Source organism: Cibotium barometz, chromosome 35 (assembly GCF_041138505.1).
Source record: "Cibotium barometz isolate CiBa-2024 chromosome 35, ASM4113850v1, whole genome shotgun sequence".
In the NCBI taxonomy this organism is placed as follows: Eukaryota; Viridiplantae; Streptophyta; class Polypodiopsida; order Cyatheales; family Cibotiaceae; genus Cibotium; species Cibotium barometz.
In genome coordinates, this window is record NC_141080.1 from 32503490 (window position 1) to 32514192 (window position 10703).

Below are 10703 nucleotides of genomic sequence, written 5' to 3' on the forward strand. Positions count from 1 at the left end.
CAGTTCACTTGCAGAGTGAGGTACTTTCAATTGAGTCAGAACGTTGGAAAGAAGACTCGATTGCACATCCGAACTCCTCAACTTGGAAAACGGCTCATGATGCATGAGCTGCTCTAGAATTTCCTGTTGTTCTACTGTTGTTAGTCCTTTTGGGTCTGTCGACGCCAACATCTAGCCATGGCTTTGCATATATTGTTCCTTGACCTGGTTCTTGAAAGGCTACCTTCCCTAGCAGGGTTGCGCTCCTTGCATCGTTGCTCACACTTCTTTTGCGCCCAATAGCCCCGGAGAAATTCTTGGTTGCCGACAGGTTCGTGAGTAGCTTAGGTTTCATTGATAGTATCCTTTGTAAATGCAGGTATCCCTGACTCAAGGTTAGTGAAGGGATCACACTCAAGGTTAGTGAAGGGATCACACTCAACCTCTAGCATCGTCTCTGTAAATATGGTGACGGCCTAAGCTGCCATGTTTATACAGAGAGAGAGAGGGCTATGGTGTTCCACAGGGAATAGAGGATGTGCAGGAGAGAGGTCTGAGAGAGAGAGAGAGAGAGGGGAGGTCTGAGAGAGAAAGAGGGGAGGTCTGAGAGAGGGGAGGTCTGAGAGAGAGAGAGGGGAGGTCTGAGAGAGAAAGAGAGGGAGAGAGAGAAATCTGCTTCCTTGCATTCCACCCGCGTCTGAACCCACGTCTCCACCCACGTCTATCTGTTATGGGACGTTTCAAAAAAAGACTAAAATATAACACCTCAGGGAATTTTCACAGCTTAATATTTCTCCTTTATTTCCTTTTTGCCCTCTTTTTCTTTACTCTTGTTCTACCAAGCCTAGGTGGTGTCAAGGACAACCAATTTTGTACCACCATCCCTTGCTTTCACCCTGGCAACAAACTTTGAATTCTACTAATGTGTAATCGACAACATTTGGTGCGTGAATAACTTGGAGCCTCAAATAAACAAACTAAGAAGGTACATGAAAATAAATATGAGCTTTAGCGCAAGTAAATATGCATTAATAAAATTATAAAAGGCAAGGAAGGTATTACTATTACCTAAATGAGTGATATAAATAAAATAATAATCTATAATTATTAGTAAATTTTACTTAAAAATATAGATTTACAATAGTTAAGTTAACGTTTTTTCAATAGATCATGTATTATTAAAATATTAACAATATTCAACACATTGTAAGTTTTTAAATAAATTAGAATAACTAATAGGGTGGATTAGCAAATATAATGCTTGTATTGGAATGATGTGTGATCATTTTTTGGGATATTTTTTCAATAAACAAATTTCGCATGTAACAAAAACCCCTTTATTATGATACTTTTATGATAAAAAAGGTGCTGATCCTATGAGTTTCAAGTCTTGTCAATGTCATTTATGAGGCTAATTTTATACTAAAATATGTAAAAGAAGTGAACAAGTTTAGTTATTATAATAATTAGAGATGGTTGAAGAACCATGAAATTTTACGGTTTTAACAATTTAAAAGGGTTTATAAGAAGGTGTTTTGGTTTGAAACTATATGCACTATTTTGTGAAGGTGTTTTGGTTTGAAACTATACGCACTACTTTTCATTAAAATTTATATAAACATGACTTGGAATTATTAAACCTTCAAAAAATTTGGGTTATTCTACGCTCGAAAAGATTGTAATTAAGAGTAAAGACAAATGAACCATGTGGCATACTGAATGCAATTCCCTCTTGGACGAATACTGAATGCAATTCCCTCTTGGACGATAATACGCTGCACTACTTCTCACTAAAATTTATACAAACATGACTTGAAATTATTAAACCTTTAAAAAATTTGGATTATTCTACACTTGAAAAGAGTGTAATTACGAGGAAAGACAAATGAGCCATGTGTCATACTGAATGTAGCTCCCTCTTTACAATAATCCAAATAGATTTTGTAAAATACTATATGCTTGTTACAAAGAATACTGTAGTTATGAGGAAAGGCAATATAGCCATGTGCCATGGAGTCCATCGGTATACCCCTTTTCTCAACATGCTTAGTAAACATGATGTAAATGTTATTGAAAAGTAGATGTCCCTTTGCAAGGTAATGTTGGATTTGGGATAGTCTTCAAGTGTTCAGCATTTTGGATAGTCTTTTGGCAGTGGTGGGAGTTTTCGGTCTCCTTCTTTGACAATCCACACCATTTGCATCCCCCATGATGTATGCATCTCAAAGTGGCAGTGCATAATCCAAACTCCTATCATGTGTAAAACTCAATTATTGTAAGTTCACTATTTACAAGAAAAATCTTTATAAATGCACTTCACAATGGTACCCATCTCAGAGATGTATCGGCTAGAAACTAGATGGAAAGTGGATGTGTCCCCTAGTTAAAAAGCACCCGTGATAAAGAATATGAAATGTCAAAATGTTTCTCTAGCATATGAAATATTGTGACCCTATGAAGAAGAATCGACTGCATGTATGCATGTACTTGTAATGTATACATATACATCACAAGTATACATGTAACACATACATGTATGCTTGTACCTGTGATGTATATAATACTCAAGACATGGAATCAACAATTTGCATGCAGGCAAGGTTGATGTATGCAATGAAAGGTATCTATATACACTACAAGTATGCGTGTAGGTGTGTGTATACACGTACATGTATGCATGTACTTGTACTGTATATACTCAAGAGTACAAGGAATCAACGATTGCATGCATGGTTAATGTATGCAATGGAAGGTATCTATACACATTACAAGTATACATGTAGGTGCAATATACACATACATGTATGCATGTACTTGTTATAATGCATATACTCAATCTTACATGGAATCAACAATTGCATCATGCAAGGTTAACACATGCAATGAAAGGTATCTGTGTATATACGTGTTTTATATAGCTGAGGTTAACTTGGTCCACATGGGCTCCAATAGTGTCCTCCAAAATGAACCCATAAATTTTGCATTTAATTTCTTGAGGCATTCCATGTATTTTGAACACATATTCTACAAATTTTCTTGCAACCATAGATTCCGTGTATGCGACCTTGGAAGGAATGAAATGTGCCATTTCATTAAGGGAAGGTTGAGATATTATAGGGGACCTTTAACAACACACATGAAGACCATATTAGGGAGTTTGGAAAAATCCCAATTCCCATTTTGCAAGATAAAAAATGATAGGCATAGTGAACCCTTTAAAGACTTTGTCAAAACCCCCTTATGTAACATATCTTTGGAAAGCTCTTGAGAAGAGTAGGTTCTAAATCCTCATTATCCAACAACTTTGGAATTCGTATGCTCAAGATACTCCAAAAAGTAGATTAAAAATCAAATTACCAAAATAATGAAATTTTTTTAAACTCCCTAATATGCTCTTGATGATTAAAATGAGGGTTAGTAAAGGGTCTAACGGGAGGACGCAAACTTGGAAAAAATGTTGGGTTGTGATCATAGATTTGGGTACTATAAAATGTCACTTTGAAAGGCTAAAATGTAACTTTTAAAATCTACTAGTCACTTTTTAATACTAGGATGTCACTTTTGAAAGTAGCTAATTGTCACTTTACACATATCAATTTCCAAATTTAGAAATTCTCCTTTCTTGTATATCTCACTTTCCCTCTTTTGCATGTGCACTCGAGAGGGGGGGGGGGTCGCTCACAAAAAAATGTGAATATCACGTGCATTCAACAGAAGCATATTTTTAATTTATGAAACTTATAGAAATATATTTATATAAGGGTATGATTTAAAATTTTTTTAAAAAAATTACAGATTCATAAAGAAAAGGGGATATTATATGGATTAAAAAATTCACAGATAAGGGATTTAAAATATAGGCCTTGAACGCACACGATAGGGATATTCTACATAGAGTGACCCCCCCCGAGCATGTGCATAAGTTATTTTTTCTCCTTTTTGAGCATCTCCTCCCTCTATCCTCCCTCCCTTTCTACACCTCCCTCTCTCCTCCCTCCTACCTCCCTCTCTCCTCCCTCCTCCCTACCTTTCACCACCTCCTTGCATCTTCCCTCATATCTCCTCCCAAAACTGTCCTTCCTACCTCTCCTTCTTTCTCTCCCCCTCAGACTCCCAAGCTCCACTCTATCCTCCCTCCCTTTCTACACCTCCCTCTCTCCTCCCTCCTACCTCCCTCTCTCCTCTCTCCTCCCTCCTCCCTACCTTTCACCACCTCCTTGCATCTTCCCTCATATCTCCTCCCAAAACTGTCCTCCCTACCTCTCCTTCTTTCTCTCCCCCTCGGACTCCCAAGCTCCACTCCACCTCTCTCCTAAGCTCCACTATCCAGATTCTCCCCTACTCACATGTGCTTTTCTCAAAACATGCCCTATGTTCTCTCAAGCTCCTCCCTTTCTCGTATGATCATCTCACAACAGCACGCCTCTATTCTCTCCAGCTCGTCCCATTCTAGTTAAACCTTTTGTATCACATCCTAGACTCTGTAGAACCCTTCATCTATCCCTTCTAGATCTGCAACACACATACACTATCATAGACGCTTGCACAATGGTTCCCATATTCACAATTAATGAATGATACTCATAATTTGAGAGCTTCATGCATAATCTTCCATGGTGGTACTCCCTTTGAGTGCATCTGTTACTCCATCATCATGAGTGCAAATCCTTTCTCTCTCCCTCCTTACTTATAGTGTTTCCATCTGATTATATTAACAATATTCAACACACTGTAATTTTATAAATAAATTAGGATAACTAATAGGGTGGATTAGCAAATATAATGCTTGTATTGGAATGATGTGTGATCAATTTTTTTGGGATATTTTTCAATAAACAAATTTTGCATGTAACAAAAACCCCTTTATTATGGTACTTTTATGATAAAAGGTGCTCCTAATAGTTTTAAGTCTTACCAATGTCATTTATGAGGCTAACTTTATATTAAAATATGTAAAAGAAGTGATCAAGTTTAATTATTAAATTAATTAGAGATGGTTGAAGAACCATGAAATTTTGTGTTTTTAACAATTTAACAAGGTTTATAAGAAGGTGTTTTGGTTTGAAACTATATGCACTCCTTTGTGAAGGTGTTTTGGTTTGAAACTATACGCACTACTTTTCATTAAAATTTATATAAACATGACTTGGAATTATTAAACCTTCAAAAATTTTGGGTTACTCTATACTTGAAAAGAGTGCAATTACGAGGAAAGACAAATGAACATGTGTCATACTGAATGTAGCTCCCTCTTGACAATAATACGCACTAATTCTCACTAAACTTTATACCAACATGACTTGCAATTATTAAACCTTTAAAAATTTTGGATTATTCTACACTTGAAAAGAGTGTAATTACGAGGAAATACAAATGAACCATGTGTCATACTAAATGTAGCTCCCTCTTTACAATAATCCAAATAGATTTTGTAAAATACTCTATACTTGTTATACAAAGAATGTAGTTATGAGGAAAGGCAATATAGCCATGTGCCATGTACTTCATAAGAATTTTCCTTTTCTCAACATGCTTAAACATGATACAAATGTTATTGAAAAATAAATGTCTCTTTGTAGGGTAATGTTGGATTTGGGATAGTCTGCAAAAGTGTTTAGCATTTTGGATAGTATTTTTGTAAGATTCCTCCCCCAACCCCTTTTTGATGTCTAGTATCTTCCCCTGTAATCAATCCCTCTGCAGAAATATAAAGACCTTGTTTCTAACTGTTTTAGCCTAGAGAGAGAAAATTATTTTAGAGAGAGAATATTCAGATTATGAATATTTTTGGATAGAAAAATAACTCATCTTATTAAAATAAGTTCCCCTAAAACAGAAATTCAAAAAGAATTTTCCAATGTGCAATTGGAATTAATTGGAAATAGGTATAAAGAACCTTAGTCTAAGGGTCTAGATTTTCAGAATTTTTTTTGGATTATGGTCCAATTAAGGTTCCTATGGGCCAATAGCATCAATCCATGTGTAAGGAGGAGATAAATCCAAATTGTAAAAGAAGATACCCAAAAATGAGTAAATGCTCACATAAGATGAAGAGTTGAAAATGTACAAGGTTTATTAGTAAAAAACTATGAGCAATATTAAAAATATGAGATATTTTGGGTATCCAAAAATGAGTAAATGCTCACATAAGATGAAGAGTTGAAAATGTACAAGGTTTATTAGTAAAAAACTATGAACAATAAAATTTTGACACATATGTAAGGAAGGAGAGTTCTTTAAAGAAGGTGCATATTTCACATAAGATGAAGAGTTGAAAATGTACAAGGTTTATTAGAAAAAAACTATGAGCAATAAAATTTTGACATATATGTAAGGAAGGGGAGTTCTTTAAAGAAGGTGCATATTTCACATAAGATGAAGAGTTGAAAATGTACAAGGTTTATTAGTAAAAAACTATGATCAATAAAATTTTGACACATATGTAAGGAAGGGGAGTTCTTTAAAGAAGGTGCATATTTCACATAAGATGAAGAGTTGAAAATGTACAAGGTTTATTAGTAAAAAACTATGAGCAATAAAATTTTGACACATATGTAAGGAAGGAGAGTTCTTTAAGGAAGGTGCATATTTCACATAAGATGAAGAGTTGAAAATGTACAAGGTTTATTAGTAAGAAAACTATGAGCAATAGAATTTTGACACATATGTAAGGAAGGGGAGTTCTTTAAAGGAGGTGCATATTTCACATGCTTGAATGAGTTTTAAACTCAAAAATAATGTGATATCTTTATCTCTCATATCTCTTGAACCAAACCAAATCAAAATGGAACCAAATCGAATCAAAAAGTAACCAAACTAGGTCCAAATCTAGTCCAAATTCAACCAAACTGACTTGGAAAATTCTAGAATCAGTTTGTTTGGTTAGGAGCTCAATTTTTCCTATAAATAGAAGCCTTCCCTTGTTGAAAAAAATATAGTGTCTTATGCATTGTTACTCTACTCTACCTAAGCCAAGAACTGTGAATTCTTTAATAATTCACTAGTTTTTGATACTTCTCTCTTTCTTCAATCCCCATTGGTGGCTCCATCAACATACTAAACCAATTGATTGGTTGGGGGCCTCTACCGTGATCAAAGAATCAAGCAAATTATAAGATAAGTATAGTGAATTTTGATCTTTTCTATAATTTCTCAATGATTCTCTCTTCTCAACCCCTCTCAAGCTTGAGAAGCGTAATTGATATGGTTTTTGAAATGCTATTGAAGTTAATTAATTAATGATAGTAAAGAATTACATAAAATTCTATTTATATTTAATTCTAATGGTCTTTCTCTCTCTCACTTAAGAAATGGTCATACTCATGACACTTTTCAATCCAAATGAAGCTTTTCATAAGGCTTTTCCTTAATCCAAGGTTAAGCTATGCTTGAGGCCAAATTAATGATTTTTTTCTATACTTTTAGTTTATGTATATCGATGATTCAATCCATTGTGGATTGATGATCCAATTAGAGACCATTCTAATTATTTCCTTAATGATAAACCTTATCCCTTAGAAAAAATTGAGACTTATCAGTCATAGTAGCGGAGCTATGGCAAAATCTTTATAGAAATTACGCATAAAATAATTTCATTCAAAGCATAAAAAGAGGACTTCCTACCATATTCTAGGAACTATCATCCTAGATTAATTAAAAGAATATTATTATGCATGAAGATATGGATGTTTGCATGTATATGTAGAGGTATGGATGTGAGTGTGAAGTGGAGGTGGATATATGCATGGAGATGTGGATGTATGCATGTAGAAATAGATGTGTAGATGAGGATGTAAATGGAGATGTGGATGGATGCATGTAGATGTAGATGTATAGATGTAGATGTGAATGGAGATGTGGATGTATACATGTAGATGTAGATGTATCGATGTAGATGTGGATGTGGAGGTGGATGGATGCATGTAGATGTAGATGTATAGATGTAGATGGGAATGGAGATATGGATGTATGCATGTAGATGTAGATGTATAGATGTACATGTGGACGTGGAGGTGGATGGATGCATGTAGATGTAGATGTATAGATGTAGATGTGGATGTGGAGGTGGATGGATGCATGTAGATGTAGATGTGGATGTGGAGGTGGATGGATGCATGTAGATGTAGATGTATAGATGTAGATGAGAATGGAGATATGGATGTATGCATGTAGATGTAGATGTATAGATGTAGATGTGGATGTGGAGGTGGATGGATGCATGTAGATGTAGATGTATAGATGTAGATGTGAATGGAGATGTGGATGTAAGCATGTAGATGTAGATGTATAGATGTAGATGTGGATGTGGAGGTGGATGTATGCATGTAGATGTAGATGTATAGATGTGGATGTGAATGTGGAGGTGGATGTATGCATGTAGATGTAGATGTATGGAGGTGAATGTGAATGTGGATGTATGCATGTAGATATAGATGTGGAGGTGAATGTGAATGTGGATGTATGCATAGAGATGTGGATGTATGCATGTAGATGTGAATGTACGCATATAGATGTGGATGTATGGATGTGAATATACGATATGTGATGTGAAGGAATCTGAAGTGATGAGATGGAAATGATGTGATGGGATGAGTATACATATAAATGGAATATGGAATAAGTAATGTAGATTGATGAGGGATAATGTGGAAAAATGAAAGTTAAAATAGAAATTGTATTGTAAACTGTTTGTAAATGCTGTTTGTAAATGACTGTTTTATGTCAAGAATGCTGGGGGAGCATTTTGACCATCTTGTGATTAAGGTCGTGGAAACCTAACTGATAAAGTTGCAAGGGACGGAGAGTCAATGAAGGACGTCTCGCGTAGCAAGGTCGACCGAGGTCTTGACCAACCTCGGTGCGATAAAAATGGTGAGCTTCCGGTACGGTGGATGAGGGGCCAAGGAAGCGGCCTATGAGTGAAGCGCTAGGTCACCTACGAAGGATCCTAGAGGGTGCTGACCATACGGTGCTCAGGCTCTGGGTCGCCTAGGATACCCACGCGTGCGTCGAGGAAGATATTGGAACAAGAGTAGGAGTTGTTTTCTGAAATCGGGCATGGATCTGGTTGATTGACCTTGCTGGTCTTCAATGGATGAGTCCAGGATGGCTCTTTATATGGATCTGTTGGTTGATCTTGCTGATCTTCAATGAGAGTCCATCTTGATAAGAGATTATATTGCCGAGTATTATGGGCTAGGGATTAGGAAATGGCCCCTCTGTGGACAGATGGTGAGCGTCCTAGTTACCAATGATGCCATAGATACTCTGATGAAGGAATGATGGGAAAATTAAGAATCAACTGGATAAATTGGAAGATGGTGATCAGTGATACTATGGTTTTATTAAAGGATTGTTTTAAACTAGTTGAATCTGTGAAAAGGCAATTTCATATTGGGTGTGTGAGTGGTGTGACTAGTTTTATTTTTGCATGAACATCTGGCTAGGAGGCCTTGGAACTCTTTTCCTTGGTACCGGGGACAAAACCTAACCAAATTCTTAATTGGATCCCATCACTACAGTGGTTGGGCGGTTGGCTAACCCATGGGATCGGGGATGGGGTTAGGCTGGACTGATGGATCCGTAAATCGAGACTCAAACTTTTGTTTTTACGATAGATAAAATAAATCCCAGACAGTAACTGTTCTATGGATAGGAATCAACGGCTGTGCCTCTTGAATGGGGAAAAAAGCGTTGATCCCAATGATCCAAGTGTAAGTTTCTCCCTTGATCTGACCAAGTATCTTATAGATGTAATTAGATCAGCTCGATCAGAAATGATCTTGACTACGTTAGAGTAAAAAGTTATCCTGGTGGAATCGCCCGTGCTTTCCGGTAAAGGAAGTTTTTCTGGGTTCAGTTTTAGAACAACCGACGGATTAGTCTCTTATCTGGATATCCATGGGTGAGGCCTCGAATGTGGGACCCCTGTCCCGCACGAGAAGTGCTACTTCCGCTGCTAGTATCCTGAATCTGTTGCTCGGTGGGAACATGGATCTTACAATTTTGGCGGTGGTGGAAGTTTTCGGTCTCTTTCTTTGACAATCCACACCATTTGCATCCCCCATGATGTATGCATCTCAAAGTGGCAGTGAGATAAGCCAAACTCCTATCATGTGTAAATTTCAATTATGGTAACTTTAGATGAGGACAGACAGAAGCGTATGCACTTTGTGGTTGAGAGGATCAATGCTGATAAAAGGGGTTTGGCTAGGAATGAGGAGGTAAACATGCAACTCAAAGAAGTGATGGATAGGGCAATCCAAGCAAGGGCCAAGGGTCAGATCATCTTAATCATAGAAGAGCACATAAAAATTAGAGGTGCAGGCCAAAGCGGACAAAGGCAAAGTGGAGCTAGTGAAGGCAGAAGCAAGACTAGCAGTTCTGGATGCAAGAAGCTCCCACAGGTGTAAAAACTAGAAGTGGAGAAGATGGAACAATGGGAAAGCCACATAGTGGAAGACCTAAAGGAGGTGTGGGGTGAGTATCTGAAGAAGCTGACAGAGCAAATGCAACCCCCCACACCTACCTACAGGCAGATAGTTCCCTTCTAGGATGGAGATAGAAATCCAAATGAAGGATCCAAAAATCCAAACATAGAAAAGCTAATAGGATCCGATCCTACAAAAGCCTTGGGAGTTGCAAAACATAGCCAAGGGGACAAGGATGCAGGACCCAATGGAGCAGGCAACGACAAAGAAAAAGAAACTACAAGTGAAAAATGA